General features: G+C 39.3%; 1 long non-coding RNA gene across 6 annotated transcripts in view; it reads right to left on the reverse strand.

Annotated features, from left to right (window-relative positions):
* Positions 1-16,726, reverse strand: part of LOC138924617 (uncharacterized) — a 44,609-nt gene that overhangs the window by 15,269 nt on the left and 12,614 nt on the right. For all 6 annotated transcript variants that reach the window (XR_011439603.1, XR_011439607.1, XR_011439605.1 and 3 more), the window contains exon 2: positions 8,808-9,394. This is a non-coding gene — a long non-coding RNA (uncharacterized lncRNA). The remainder of the gene's footprint in view (positions 1-8,807; positions 9,395-16,726) is intronic.

Consider the following 16,726-nt stretch of genomic DNA (forward strand, 5'->3'; position numbering starts at 1 on the left):
CCAGCTTTCTTCCTGGAGGCATTTTCGTGCTGGGGAGAATGCAGGCAGCATCCAAGTGGAACAACAGTTCCAAATGGAAGTGAAAGAAATTCGAGACTTCTAAAGGGGCTGGAATTTGAAAGGCAAAGTACCTGATAAGAGAGGCTGTCTTGGGGGGTTGGGGAAAGGGGTTTAAAGGAGGAGTGGCAGAAGACTGAGCAGCTACTCACTTCAGACACGTACAGAGCAAGACTCTGCCCTTGCAAAAATGACCTGTTGAAGTCTGAAATCAGAACGGGGACACCAGTTTGGGAAATGTTTAGAGACACTGGACTTCCAGTCTAGCCAGAGGAGAGATCTTACTAAGCACCTCAGGCATTCAGTTGAGACACAGAACCATATCCTAGATTCAGGGGGCACTCCCTAAGATTAAATTCAAAAGTAAAATACATCCACCCTAACAAATAATAATACCAAGGCCAACAAGACCAAAGATCTCTCAACTGCAAGAACAAATGTCAGCCTTATTTTAAAGGAAGACGAAATGATCCAAAAGCCCTGCAATGAAACATCCACAATGTCCAGTATGAAATCAAAAATCAAGACACATGAAGAAACAGGAAATTGCAACCCATAATGAAGAGAAAAACTAGTCAATAAAAATGGACCCCAAGATGATTCAGATGTTGGAATTAACAGACAAAGATTTTAAAGCAGCTACTATAAATGTATTTAAGGACTTAGAAGAAAATATGGTAATAATGAACTGATAAGGAATCTCAGCAAAGAAAGAAAAAACTATAAAGAAAAATAAAGCCACATGGAAATTCTAGAATTGAAAAGTATAATGTCTAAAATGAAAAGTCCATTGAAGGGTCTGTGAACCTGACCATAGATCAACAGAAAGTATCTAATCAGAAGAACTCAGAGGGGAAAAAGAAAAAACCTATAAAAAGTTAACAGAGCCTCAGTGTTTTCTGGGACAATATCAAGTGATCTAACATATACGTAATTGAAGTCCCGAAAAGAAGAAAGAGAATGGAGCAGAAAATATTTAAAATTAAATATTTTATTTAAATAAATACAATTAAAAATAAAATATTTAAAATTAAACCAAAAATTTCTCAAAGTTGTTGAAAACCTTAAACTTATACACATGGTGTGAAAATGAAATACAGCACCACAGGAGGTGCAAACACAAAGTATAGCTGACTTCTCATGAGAAAAATGAAGACAGGAAAAATGTGGGAAAACTCTTTTAAAGTGTTGAAAGAAACTACTATTAACTAATATCTTTTAAGAATACAAGCAAAATAAAGGCATTTTCAGATAAACTAAAAATGAGAGAATTTGTCAGCATCAGACCCACACTACACAAAGTGCTAATGGAAGTTCTTCAGCCTAAAGGGAAAGATACTGGAACCTGCAGAATGGAGTGAAGAGGTTAGAACTTGGCTTGAGCATATGCTTAAAGAGTAAGGAAGCCTGGTTCTTCACTTTTGGAGAAGGGAACACCTAACAGAGAAAAGAAGCAGAAAAAAAAAATGTACCTTGAGATGTGGATTGAAATTGGAGGTATCAGTAAGAATTCATTGTTTTTAATATAATAAGTAGATAGGTACAGAAATAAATAAAATATAGTATGTGTGTATATTTGTTTATTTTTTTCCTAGCTCTGTCTGCTAACATATTAGCAATGAGCACATATCAGAAGCAATGAGCTCACCTAGTGGCCAGACCTTGGTTTCTAAATACCATCCTTTCCTTGGAAGCAAGGCTCCTTGGAAAAAGGAAACATTCTAGGGCTAGGGCAGGGAAAGTCCAAGATAGCCTGGAACATCTTGTTAAGCCAGTAAGAACTTTCAGCCCTACCGGAAAGCAAGAAAATTGTAGTGATGGGGGCATATCAAAAATACATGGGAGTCTGCAAATCTGATATAATTTCAGAAGCCAAATAAATAAAGATAATAACAGATCATAACTCATAAACAAAATGAAAATCCATGAGTCCTCAGTGATATACATGAATGAATGAATGAATAAAAAAGACAAAACTCTTCCTCACATTAGAATGCCAACTAATAAATATAGAAGGTATGATGGCGTTAGAAAATCACTGGATGCCAAAACTGGTAAATGTAGGTTGATGAGGGATAGGATATTTACATAATATCAAAGTATCTCCCCATAAGATACTTCTAATTTGTTGTTTTTAGTGCCAGCAAGTCTCTCCAACTCCTAGTCACCCTGTGTACAGCAGAGCGGAACCCTGCTGGGTCTTTTTGCTCCATCCTCTCACCTACCAGCACTGTATCAAACAATGCTGCACTGCTATTCACAGGGTTTTCGTGGCCATTTTTGTGGAAATGGGTGGCCAGGTCCTTCTTCCTAGTCTGTGTTAGTCTGGAAGCTCCAGTGAAACCTGTCCACCATGGGTGACTGCTGGTATTTGAAATACCAGTGGCATAGCTTTCAGCATCCCAGCAACACGCAGCCGCCACAGTATGACGATCGACAGACGGGTGGTATGGTTCCCTGACCAGGAAACGAACCTGGGCTACAGCGGTGAGAATGCTAAATTTTAACCACTAGACCACCAGGGCTGGCTACTTATTATTTACAATGAGAAATTGTACCCTTATAGTGGAGAAACCCGGTGGACACCACTGTAACCAAGTTATCAAATTTAACACCATCAGTACTGGGATAAACTAATATCACATGCTTCCTGATAACATACACTGAGGAGGTCTGTGGTATGATAAAAAATATATTTGGTCTTTATCCCTGGTTCCTGGCACAGAGCTTCTAAAACCCTTAAAATTTCCTGAGTTGATAGGAGAATATTTTGATATTCCTAACAAGCCCCTTTCAAGCACAACTTAGTTCATGCGAATGAGATGATTCATGGGTAATTGAGCCCCAGATAGCTTCAAGATGGGGGCTGGCTGCCAGAAAAACCAACCAATTGACTGGAGGGTTAGAACTCTCAGACCCACCCCCGACCTCCAGAGAGGGAAGTGGGCACTGGCGACCAGGTTGGTGAAGATATCTATGTGCTGGGATGACGCCCCCCCACAAAGGGCATGTAAGTTCTGTGTCCCCCACATCCCATTCCTCACCCTATGCATCTCTTCCATTTGGCTGTTCCCAAAGTGTTTCCTTTATAATAAAACTGTAATTGTAAATATAGCACTCTCTTGAATTCTGTGAGTGATTCTAGCAAATAACTGAACTTGAGGGGGGAATGCCTGAATTTTCAATCAGCTGGGCATAAGTGCAGGTAGCCTGGGGACTCCATTTGTGGCTGGTGTCTGAAGTGGGGGCAATCTTGTGGGACTGAGTCCTTAGCCCGTGGGGTCTGCGCTGATTCCAGGTAGTTACAGTCAGAACTGAACTGGATTGTAGGACCCCCAGCTGGTGTAAGAGGAAAGAATTGACTGTTGTTTGGAAAACCAAACAAGGTCTCAACATCAACACCTGTGGTATTCCTGCCCAAAGTGCCTAACTTGAATCTATTCAGGAAAGACAGTCTACTAAATAACTGGGCTGTATTCTTCCAAAATATATGTCAAGAAAAATAAACACTAACAAACTATTCTGGATTTAAAGGAGACTAAAGAGACATGACAGGTATGTACAATATATAATCCTGGGTTAGATCCTTGATCAGAGGGAAAAAATAACTATAAAGGACATTTATGGGACGATTGACAAAACCTGACTATGCATTGTTAGATAATAGTATTGTATCATAAAATTTCCTGATTTTGATAAATGTGTTACAATAGCGTAAAAGAATATTCTTGTTAGAAAACATACTCTGAAATCTTTAGTGAAAACGTCTCCAACTTAGATGGTTGAGAAAAAAATAATATGCATTATTACTTATATGCAATATATATAGAAAAAGAAAATGATAAAGCAAATGGGGCAAAACATAAACAACTAGAGAATCTGGGTGAAGGGTACACAGAAGTGTCTTATACAGTCTTGCAACTCTTCTGTAAGTTCGAAATTATATAAAAATAAAAAAACAAAAAAAGGAAACAACAGAGTAGACTTGCCAAATTATACACCGGTTTTCTTCCAGAGTGGCATTTTTAAGACATTGCCCCAAGATTATTAGAACTTTGAACAAAGACAAATATTGCAGCTCCCAAACTGTGTTCCCTGGGGCACAATTATGCCATGACAGATTAGTAGATTTATCAAAATTAAAAGTTGCTAGTGTTATTTCTTTCTTCTAAAATTCAATTTGCAAATAATTTTACTCATCAGAAATTCATTTGAGAGAGCTCATATTTCTTTAGAAAAATATCTTGATAAATCCTTGGAGTAGAGGTGAGACCCACAGGGTGAGAGATGGGGAAGATTCATTTATCTGGAGAAAGAATGACAAGGGAGGAATGATGGAAGGATGGAAGGAATTAGCAGCTACGTGGTGAAGGCCACACAAGTGGAATGTGACCCTTACCTAAGACCCTCCAAGTTTTCTTGCAGAAATCATGGCATACATGGAGTGGTTGTCCTATGGAAACAGGAGAAGTGTCCAAGTTTTGTACTCCAGTTGACTTGGGAGAACGAGGGGTGTTTTGACAATGTAAATCCTTTGACATAGGAAATCTTAGCTAGGCTTAAGGTCACGGAATTAGGGGTTCAAGGCAATCTGTGATGGTTAATTTTCTATGTCAACTTGACTAGGCTAAGGGATGCACAATTCACTAGTGAAGCATTAGTTCTGGGTATGTCTGTGAGGATGTCTCCTCAAGAGATTAGCATTTCAATCAGCAGACTGAGTAAAGAAGATCTTCACCAATGTGAGCAGGCATCATCCAATCTGTTGAGGGCCTTAACAGAACAAAAAGGCAGAGGAAGGGCAAATTCGCTCTTTCTGTTTGAGCTAAGACATCCATCTTCTGCTGCCCACCTGCCTTCTATCGGAGCTCCTGGCTCTTGGGCCTTCGGATTCAAACCTAGACCAGACTTACACCAGTGGCCCCTCGATTCTCAGGCCTTCATACTCTGAATTACACCACCAGCTTTCCTGGTTCTCCAGCTTGCAGACAGCAGGAAGATCATGGAAGTTCTACCTAATTCCAACTGAGCTAATTCCTATAATAATCTCCTCTAATATATCTATATATATCCTGTTGGTTCTGTTTCTCTGAAGAACCCTTATACACAATCCAATCTAGATATTGGATGATATCTAGTTTTCATATACAGTCCTGCACCGCATAACAACATTTCAGTTAACAACAGACCACATATACGACAGCGGTCCCATAAGATTAGTACCACATGGCCTAGGTGTGTAATCTAAACCATCTAGGTTTGTGTAAGTGTACTCTATGATGTTCATGTAACAGAATCGCCTAGTGATGCATTTCTCAAAACGTATCCCTGTGGTTAAGCAACCCATGACTGTACAAAGAAAACACCAAAACACATTTATATAGTTGTTCTGATTATTATGTGTCAATATCTTATTATTCATAAATGCTGTGCCACATTCAAGAAAGCTGCATAAATGATGGGCTGATGCAGGAGGAGATGGTGTGACTGAACATCAATATATAGGCAGCATTTACCAACTAACCCTATCATTGGTATTTGTGGTCTAATTGAGAATTACTGGTCTAAGTTGGGGAGCTTGTCTTAGATTTTAAATATATGAATGTGTAATTTTACTAGTAATAAAATGGTTGAATCCTCAAATTTAGGTCATTCTGTTACAAAGTTTTAAAGAGTGAATCAAATGTTGACCCCTTCTTACAATTAATTTGTCTGAGACTATTTTTTAATTCTTAGCTTCAGTCTGAGTACTACTATATTTCATGGCTACCTCATGGTCTTCTGCTACATTACAACTTTTAAAGTGTTCTGTGGTCAAATAAGCTTAAGAAATACTGTTGTACAGTGTCATTTTTACAGATGCATTTTTAAAGAGGGAGGACTCAGAAAACATTAGAATGTATTTTCTTTTTTTTTTTTTTTTAAAGATTTTATTTTTTTCTTTTTCTCCCCAAAGCCCTCCGGTACATAGTTGTGTATTCTTCGTTGTGGGTTCTTCTAGTTGTGGCATGTGGGACGCTGCCTCAGCGTGGTCTGATGAGCAGTGCCATGTCCGCGCCCAGGATTCGAACCAACGAAACACTGGGCCGCCTGCAGCGGAGCGCGCAAACTTAACCACTCGGCCACGGGGCCAGCCCCTAGAATGTATTTTCATACTCTGACTACTTTCACAAAGGCCATGAGACAGTATTTTGATTATTCAAATTATGGGTGGGGCTGAGAAATGAATTACTCATTAGCCACCGACTTCCACTGTTAATACCAATGTAAATTACATGTCACAGATCAACTCCACAGCTTCTATTGAAATTCCTAGGACACAAACAACTTCTGCAAGGCCACTAGAAACACAGATCAGGGTGCCGAGAGTGAAGTGGCAACATGAGGAACCCACATGCTAAGAGGCTTCACTCTGGGAGCGTCACAGATCAAGGGCATGGGGCCTCTTTTAGACAGCAGTACAAGAATTAAATCATTACGGGGCTGGCCCCGTGGCCGAGTGGTTAAGTTTGCGCGCTCCGCTGCAGGCGGCCCAGTGTTTCGTTGTTTCAAATCCTGGGCGCGGACATGGCACTGCTCATCAAACCACGCTGAGGCAGCGTCCCATATGCCACAACTAGAAGGACCCACAACGAAGAATATACAACTATGTACTGGGGGGCTTTGGGGAGAAAAAGGAAAAAATAAAATCTTTTAAAAAAAAAAAGAATTAAATCATTACTAACTGCAAAACAAAAATTACATTGTCAAAACTTTAAAGATGGTAAGCAGATGAAACAAAATGCTTATAAGGGAAAAAATTCTCTGGGCTGAAGAAACATAAGCACGCGGACAGATGAAAACTTTCTCAGCAAAACTGAAGCATATTTATGGTCCTACTGTACTTGAGACTATAGTGCCCTTGAAAAGCGGAAACACAGCTGTCACCTAAGACAGGAAGGGAATTCCGCAAATCTGGCAGCAGTCCTTCAGCTGTGTCCTTAATACCCCCCTCTTGGAGTCAGCTACCGTGTGACGTTACTACAGAGCTCAAAGAGGACATGGAGAGAGCTCCATGAAGAATCCGAATTGAAGAAACTGCTTGTACAGAATGGATTCTGAAAAATATCTCAGGATTTAACCTTTCTGAGCTACGACATCTCTCCCCAAATCCCTGCCCTCAGTGTTCCTTACCAGTTACCATCATTTATTTACCCAACTTGAAACCTGAGTCACCTGTGACTCCTCTCTTCCTCCTCACTTCCATCTCCCATTAGCTCTCAAGTCCAGCAGATTCTGCTTCTTCATCTGAAGTCCATTCCCTCCTTTTGATCTTTAAGGCCAATGCCCTGGTTCAGGTCCTCACTTCTTCACACTATTACAATAATCTATCCTCCCAGCTTCCAGTATTTTTCCCTCTAATTCATTTTATGACCACTGTAAAATTCATCTTTCTAAAGCACAGTCAGAATCATACTAGTCCACTTTTCAAACCATCTTCAATTATTCCCCATGGCCCCGGACCACATACATACTCCTCAACCTGGTGAATTCAAGACCCCAGCAATCTCTGGGCTCTGCTCCAACAGCTTCTTAATGTCTCTACTGACTATACCCCTACATTTCCATACAAGTGCCATGCGATCCAACTTCCCTGTCTCTTCTTCCAGCTTCTCTTTACATCTGGATCTCACCGTGCACGCAACTCAATCTATTCAAATCTTATCTATTTTCCAGGATCCGTTATCAGCATTACTTCCTCAAAGAAACCTTTCTCCATTTCCCCAACTCAATGTCATCTCCTGCTTCCATGAACCTACCACATTTTCCTTGGCATCTATTATGCTCTGCTTTCTATTCTACTTATCTATCTTATCTACTATAAGTTTCACTGAATCAATACTTATTAAGACTCAACCATGCACCAGGCACTGTATTAGGCACCAGTGATACAGGGGTGAACAAAACAGCAGTGACCTCTCAAATTACATATAAGAATGTCGAGCTGGGATTATCCCGGAACCTTTATGGTGTACTATGTGGTAGGTAGCTAGAATAATTGTTCTTTCAAATTGCTAGAAAGTATTTCATAAATATATCAAGTGTCATTCAATTAAGATGCTTTGTTTAAAACCCATAATTCTATCAATAAAAAGGATTATTTTAAATAGAAAGTTTGAAGAATCGTATAGTATAATCTTTAGGTCCTTAATTAAAGACTTATACATAACTATAGCACAATGTACAGCAACTATACATAACATACAACTACACGGAAGAAAGGATGGAAAGACAGAAAATCAAACTTTTTTGGTGTCAATGAGACTTTGAATGAGTGGATATGATTGAATGAATGAATGAATGAATTTTGAAAAGCCTATGAGTTTGGTTTCTTGACAGTTTTTGGACCTATCATGTTGGAATCTCAGTAAAATCCTCAGACATGGAAATAACAGATAGGAAAATGTATAGTGATGAGAGAATATAACTATGAGATGAGCTATGTTAAATTATCATTAAGGAGAAAAACAAGATAAGATTTTTCTCAGGTTCATATCCTTGACTCAACCACCAGTAAAAAAGATTTAAAAGATGGGAAAGTTACTACCATACATTCTAGTTTTAACTAAGTACACAAATTACTACCTCTCAGTTATCTTATTGCATACATCTCAGTTTTTAATAACACCCCCATTCACAGTAGTTGTCCAATGCCTACCCATGTTCCCCTCCCCAGCCCATCTCCAGGGTTCCAAAGGCTCCCTATTTACCTCATAAGCATCTTTGATGTTCAAAGGCTTACCAAGCGCTGCCACATGACCCACAATGCCTTTGTTCCATTCTAAGTGGATACAGTTATTGGAAGCTTCTTCCAGTGTTGAACCTTCTGCAACATCAAAGAGGTGGCTGATAAGAAACTTGTCGTTGGAGCTGTCCTCACAGACGAGGAACAGGGAATAGTGGTCAGCGGCAATGAGTCCATGGATGTGCAAGAAAATTTTGTGACACAAGGCTGTGACATCCAAAAGACTAGAAACATCTTTCACTAATTCCAAGTCTTGTGCACTGGTCCCCTTCATCATTATCAAACCTTGGAGGGGTTAGAGGCATCTGTTCCTTCTTTTCTGAGTCAGAGAGGAAGCTCACAGTTCCCTCAGAATCCTTGACAACAATGGGTCTAAGAGGCCGGTCAAATTCGGAGGCAGAGATTTTCCTGGTTTGTGTCCCAGGGGCGCTGCTATCTGCATGGGAAGTCTGCTGCAAGGGGGAAGAGCAGGATTCCGGGTGGCCTCTGGCACCTTCCTTGCAGACAGGGATGGTGTGAACTCTGTCAGCAAACCATGAATTGACCATCTCTCTGCAGAACAGAACACGTGACACATTAAATATTTCAGATGGAAAGGCGCTGCCTCTGACAGCTGCTAAAAATTCCTTCACGGTAAGCTGGTCAGATCATAATTCGATTTGTCATAGAAAATATAAACAAGATGGTTTGGTTAAGAAAGTTTTATTTTGAAAAACTGTAAGGGACGATTGCTTCAATGAATAATTTTAATAAAGTATGACTCCCATATATACATATTTTCAGATACCTGATTTACAACACATCAAGCATCAAGTCTGCTTTTCTCAAAACCAGTTTATATTAAAGTAAAAGACACTAAATTTGACAATAGTCTTAAGAAAACATAAATAGGGAAATTAATCTGCTGTTTAAAACATACAACTTGTTCTGAAGTTAAATATTTGAAAGTTAAAGATAAATATTTATCTAAATTTGGCTAGCAATATGCTTGATTTTAGTTTTATCTATATTGCTATATATAGATTAGATTTAGAAGGGGAAATGGGAAATGCAAACAATTTTATCTGATAGAAAGACTAGACTTCTGTAAATATCCTAATAATGATGAATGGTAAAAATGATTTATTCTAGATTACCTACTCCTGGTATAAAGGAAGAAAGTTAAAAAGTAGGCAATACCTAATTTTAAAAATTCAATCCAAGAAAACTTAAATTATTTATGTTTTTAATGTACCCTCCTGTGGAAGAAACCTATTTGAGCTAAAGCCTTCACAGTGGGTGATTTTTTTAAACAAACATACCAGATCATACACATCCAAATGATTATTCATTTCAAATAATTCCCCTTGGAAAGCCATAGTCTTATACCGATTGATACTACCATTACTTTAGACATTTTTGGAACTCTTCTTTTGAAACTAACTTCTAAGAAAATTTGTAAGCCAAATAAGATTAGTTTTATCTAAAAGTTAGATCTTGGTTTTCACTAAGCCGTCCTCTCAAAAAACAAAGACCCAAAAAAACCTAGACTAACAGCTAACTTACTATCTAGCTCATGCACAAGACTTGACTTTCCCCAAAACTCAAATTTACCTTCAAAAGATAAAAACTTGCTACTGCTGAGAATACTTAAAAGAATGTGCCCATAATAAGAACAACGCAATCTCTACCCTACAATAACATAGGGATTATTTTCACCAAATGGCAAGACAAAAAAAGCTTGCCAATGCCCAGGGTATTTCCTGTAGTACTATTTGTTTTAGCGAAGGTGAGAAGAAACCTAATAACACCAATGGGAGGCTAGCTAAACGCATTTATCCTATGGACCACTAGGCAGACAGTGAAAGATGGTCATATGCACTGATACAAATAATCTCCAGATTTATTAAGTGAAAAAAGAAGAAAGCTGAGGGGAAAAGAAGAGGTTGTCTTATTTCTGAGTTTCCACTAAGTCTTTCATTTATGGGATGCTCCCTTAATTATTTTACTTTGAACAACACTGTATTGTTTGGTAAATATATATTATTCTGAAATGGTGCCAGTCTAGAATGAAATGGGCAAAAAAATAACACAGATATTATCCGGATGCCCTCATAATTTCAAGCATTGGATGCAGTTATAAAACCCCTTTAAAGCTCTCTTTTAAAAGTAACACAGTAGACAGGTCCATAGCACAGATCACAAGTATATACCCACCGCACAGAGTTTCTAAAAAATAACTGTCCTAATGCTTTATGAAGACATGCTGTGACTTAGGACAAACTTTCCAGTGACAGCAACATACACTGATTCAAATAATGCTGTATCTTAAAAACAGAGAGAAATGAGGGGGAGGTACTCTGGGAAATGCTTATATGGCAGCCGCAGTGCCAAAGGCAATTGATGTCACAAACACATGTGAAGCTGTCAAAAATGTATAGGAAGCTTTTAAATAAAATTGTTTTGTAAAATGTAAGATAGGAAAACAGCAGTACGTGTAAATTCATGGAACTTACGAGATTTTTAAATATGTACATGTAACTTAAATTGCGAAATCAATATGAAAATAGGTATTTTAACTATTTCAGCTACAAACCCAAAACGTTGCCCTAACTTATTTCTTATCTTCTCATTGGAAAATGGTGATCAACCTTTTTATTTTTTAATCAAACCACATACGTAACAACTCCATGTGGATATCTAAGCAGACAGGTGAAAACGGGGGAAACAATTCCTAATGCCCCTCCCAACGTCATCTTGCTCCCACCTCACTCCCAGCCAGTCTCCCTCACAGTAAGAAATAGCACCATCACCTCCCAGTCACTCAAACCAGACACCTAGGAATTACTCTCAATCTCCATTTCCTTCCATTCTCACGTCCAATCCAAGTTGCATCTACTTGACTCACAAAACCTTCTATCCCAACCTGTTCATTTCTATCTCCTGTCCTACCGCTCTGGTCCAAGCCCCACCATATCCTACCTGGACTATGGCCACAGCCCTAACTGCTCTCTCTCATATCATACATGCCCCTTTCAATCCATTCTCCAGACAGCAGCCAGAGTAATCTTTTAACAGAGTAAACCTTAAGAGCTTAACTACCCAACTTGGCTCGTCCATGAACTGAGAATAAAACCCAAACTCTTTGAAACCCCCACCGCGGCTGCTCTCGCCCATGCTGGCCTCCTTGGTGCTCCTCAAGCACACTAGCTCCAACTGCCCCCAGTCTGGAATGCTCTCCCCTCCCCTGCGCCGGCTGATCACAGCCTCCTCATCTCATTATTAGATACTTTTCTTGTTTATTCATCTGCTGGTTTGCCTGTCTTTCCTGACCAGATGTAAATTTTCATCAGAGCTACTTGTCTCCCTTGTTCACTACTGCATTCCCTGTCACATAGAAAATGCCTGTTACACAGTATGTCCTCAGTAAATATTTCTTGAGTGAAGTGAGTGAATAAATAAATGAAGCCTCCTAAATTAACTGCATCAAAAGGGACAACAGTCTTTTGAATATCTGAATGCTAGTATATTCGTTACAGAAAATCAACATTGTGTTTTAGCTATTAACCATCTCTCTGACGTTAAGCATCGTAACTGATCATGGCTAATTTATCCTCATATACGCTGCAGTGCCGACTACATGTCTCAGAGCCAGTGTTCAAAAATTCATCATGGGGCCGGTCCCGTGGCCGAGTGGTTAAGTTCATGCACTCCGCTGCTGCGGCCCAGGGTTCAGATCCTGGTGGCAGGCATGGCACTGCTCGTTAGGTCACGTTGAGGCGGTGTCCCACATGCCACAACTAGAAGGACCCACAACTAAGATATACAACTATGTACTATGTACGGGGGGAGGGTTGGGGAGATAAAGCAGGAAAAGAAAAGATTGGCAACAGCTGTTAGCCCAGGTGCCAATCTTTTAAAAAAATTCTTCACGTGTTGTCTATTACTATAGTTAATTGTCTCACAAGTGATTTACCTCTAGATATTTTCTTGGAGACATGAACTCAGTATTAAATGACACAGGTAAATGGATCTAGTATATTCAGTCATTCAATCAACAATTCTTATTAACTACCAGTCCTGGAGGGAAGGAGTTTCTCATGACCACATTGTTGATTATCTGAGCCCCTGAGGTTATATGCTTGAGTGTGAAAACACATGTTATCAAAACCATCACTTATGAATCAACCACAGATCAAATTAAATCGTCCCTCACACCTCCCTCGTCAGGCCTCCCAGAAGTGTTGCAGTGCATGACCTACGTGGCTGGATGAAGTGGGTCCCTCCTCTTAAGACTAACTTCTATCCTCTTCCGATGAGTTTTTAATACTTCAGTCTCTATACAAGTACAAATCACCTGCAAACTGAAATTGAAATTCCTATACAAGATACAGAATTTCCAGAAGTAGACAAAAGTGATGCTGGAGAAGCATTCTAATATTACACAGAGCCACTGACGAACAAGAGCTATGCCCAATTAAAGACCAGCTAACAACTGAAGAAAGAATCAACCAGGATAATGAGATAACAGATACTTGAAAAGAGAATTCTGTTCAAATAATTACATTCTAGACTAAGAAAGGCCCTTGGAAAAACTGATGAAGTTTTCAAATATTAATTCAAAAAAACTATTTTTTTGGGGAAAAAAATCTCTTTATGATCCTGCTGCAAAAGTCAAACATGAGGTACACATGTATTTATATGATAAACATGTGCCATGGTTTATGGTATAGTTTTGTCAGAAAATCAATTGTTTATTGTAAAAATTAGCAAGGAGTTTTCATTATAATCTCAATTTTATGAAATCTAAAATAAGATAAATTTACTTTCATAATCTACGGTTCCATTTTTCAAGATAAAGTTCCAATTAAAACATTTTCACTGCTATTTTAATTGAATTCACTTTTAAGCGTCCTTTTTGTCTAGAATGAATTATTCTCATGAGGTAAAGATCGCTGAGCAGGGCTGGGCACCAGGGAAATGGTAATGAGCAACCTCAGATAAATTATTAACTGACCTCTCCTCCCCAAACTGAAGTTTATTTTGTGTTCAGAGGTTAATTTATATATATATTGGATCTTGCTGTCATATCAAATTAAATGTAAATGCACACAAACGAATAAAGATGGAAAAGGTGACTGTAAACATGTCAAATATAAGGGTAAAAAGTACTAGATGGGACTCAAGAAAGCTGCGTGGTGATTCTGACCGGGCAAATCACTCCTATGACCTTGCATACGATCTCTGTTTTCCCTTCTTGCTCTTCCTTGATTGTATGGGACTTTGAAAACTATTTACATTAGTGATACTGAGGGTAAAAAAGCACCTTTTATTTAAACCTAGTGAGACAGGCATTAACAATCCTGCTTTGTCAATGATGAAGCTAAATTAAATGGTTGAACCAAACATACTCTGCTATTTGGTAGCAAAACCAGGTCTCCTGTTCCAAGTCTTACAGCCTGGAAGAATACAAAAGTTCGGGAACCTCAGTGCTTGTCATGAAGAAGGCCTCCATAACCTCCCGCTGCATCAGAAAGGGTCAAAGTCAAATTCAGGCACACGAGGCCAGGGAGAGTAAGATCACTTCCAATAACAGTCTCTAACTTCTTTCCATCCAGACCACAAAAGGATGGCACACTCAACCACGGAGGTAAGAACTCTGCCTCAGAGGACTCAAGAGAACAAAGATTCTTAAGGTTAGTGTCCTTAAAAATCCTGCCTGAATCCCACGTCTGTATTTCTCTGAAAACAGGTCACATTTAAGAAATCTAAGACAAGGCACTAAACAGAATGTATTATAAATGTGTTCGAGACAAGAGTCATTCTTAGGGTTGCTTGATTTAGCAAGTAAAAATACAGGACATTCAGTTAAAATTGAGTTTCATATAAACAATGAATAATTTTTTAGTATAAGTAGTATCTGAAATTCAAATTTAACTGGGTGTCCTGTACTTTAGCCGGCCACTCTAGTCATTCTATCTTCTGTTTTTCCCAACTGGAATTGTTGGCAGAAAGACCACAAAGAAACGGTAAGGTCTATGCAGCATACTAATGAGTTCCAGGCTATCAAATCTCTAATACTAATTTTATCATCAAAAGAGCACAAAGGATCCTGTACACAACACTGTGCTCCTGTGTATGGATAAAGGAACCTTTTGAAAGCTCCTGGATTAATAATTTGTGGCATAAAATTCCTCCTTAAATCAAGCTTTCTCCTGTTACTCTCAAAACCATACTATATAATATATTTAATTGAGAAAAAACAAACTGCAGTCGACATATAAAAGACAGATTGACTAACTGCTAAAAATTTGGGGGACGACAAAGCATTAAGAAGCTGTGTTTTTTACCCATGAATCCTAAATTCTAATCTAGTCTTAGCATTTGCTACTAACAGGATGTGTAACCAGTGGCAGACTTCTCTTTCTGCATTTCAATTTCATCCTCTATAAACAGGGCAAATACCACCTATTCTGACTTCTTTTCGAAGTGCAAGGTGCTGACTTCAGCAGGGTATGAAGTCAAGAATACCAAACTGGCGGTCAGCAGATAATTCCAGTTCCAGCTACAAGACGACACATATGTGAGGGTGAACTAGTTACAATTTCTCTGGAGTTCAGGTTCTCCAGGTGTAAAAATGGGCAGCTGTATTAACAGGCCATGAAGACCCCACAACGGCTTATGGTATCAAAGGCCAGGCGGGCATCATTAGGTCAATCAACTTCCTTAGCCTCTTTTTGTCCCTTGGCTTCCTCATTTTTACATAGCCTTACTCCTTCACTCACCGCACAGGGCTGACATACGAGTCAGATAGGAAACGCGTGTGGAAGCATTTCAAAATCTCTCCCACGTATTTAACGTTTTGCTGTCTCACATGCTTTAGTACTCATCCCAATGGAGATGTAGGGCTGGGGTAAGGAGCAACGGCTATTTCCTCATAAAATTCTGCCAAGAGAACCAGGGAAAAGACAAGGGAAAAAAGGTGGTGTTCCTGGGTACAGGCCCACAGGCTGAGGGGGCTTCATGGGGTCTGGAAACAGGCTGACTACATGCACCCTGAGGACTCGAAGTCCTTGGCCAAATCAGATACTTCAGAATGCCATTCTTTATAGATTCTCCCTAAGTTTTACCCCAAAAAAGAAGAGTTACATCCTAACTCTACATAAGTTACACCCTAGCCATCCGAGCAAAAAGAACGAAGGGGACATCTGTTCCACAAAGGTATTTTACCCTTTGCTACCAGCACTAGTTAACTCAGAGACTTGACTTCCATGTGCAAGCCTGTCCTTGCTCACTGCCCTGCAAACCTGGGAGCACTCACAAGCAGAGCGGTCGTCTTGAAGTCTTTGAGTTGATTTAACGTTTACAAGGCTCTTAATGAAAGACAACAGGCCCTAGACACTGGAAACAAAGCCATGCCCAAGGGAGACGCGATGAAAACTGATGCCAAGGCTTTATAATCAATGACGAGATCCTCATGCTTAACATCCCATCCAAACCATTCCCTGTCCCCTCACCGCATGTTTCATTATCCTCCAGTCATTTATTTCCATCCTCATCTTATTACACACAAAAGTTCTTACCTCATAAATGAGTTGTATTATACACCAATTTTAAGTGGGTAAATTAGATTTAGTTTTGTTTTAGACTTTTTCCAATATGTCTTAAAATAACTGAAGAAATCTCAGAGGGGACCAAAAATCAATGTTGGGAGTTATTCTGCTCAGGTAACACAAATGCAAATCCTATCTGTGGCTTCAAACCTGTATTCTGCATACCACAGACACTGCGCAGGATCGCTGAACAACCCTTTCCCACACTGAGCAAGTCAAGAACCCAAAACACTGATAGGAATTAGACAGTAGGAAATAAAACCAATGGAAGCTGCCAAAAACTTGCTATAAG

Source organism: Equus caballus, chromosome 6 (assembly GCF_041296265.1).
Source record: "Equus caballus isolate H_3958 breed thoroughbred chromosome 6, TB-T2T, whole genome shotgun sequence".
NCBI classification, from domain to species: Eukaryota; Metazoa; Chordata; class Mammalia; order Perissodactyla; family Equidae; genus Equus; species Equus caballus.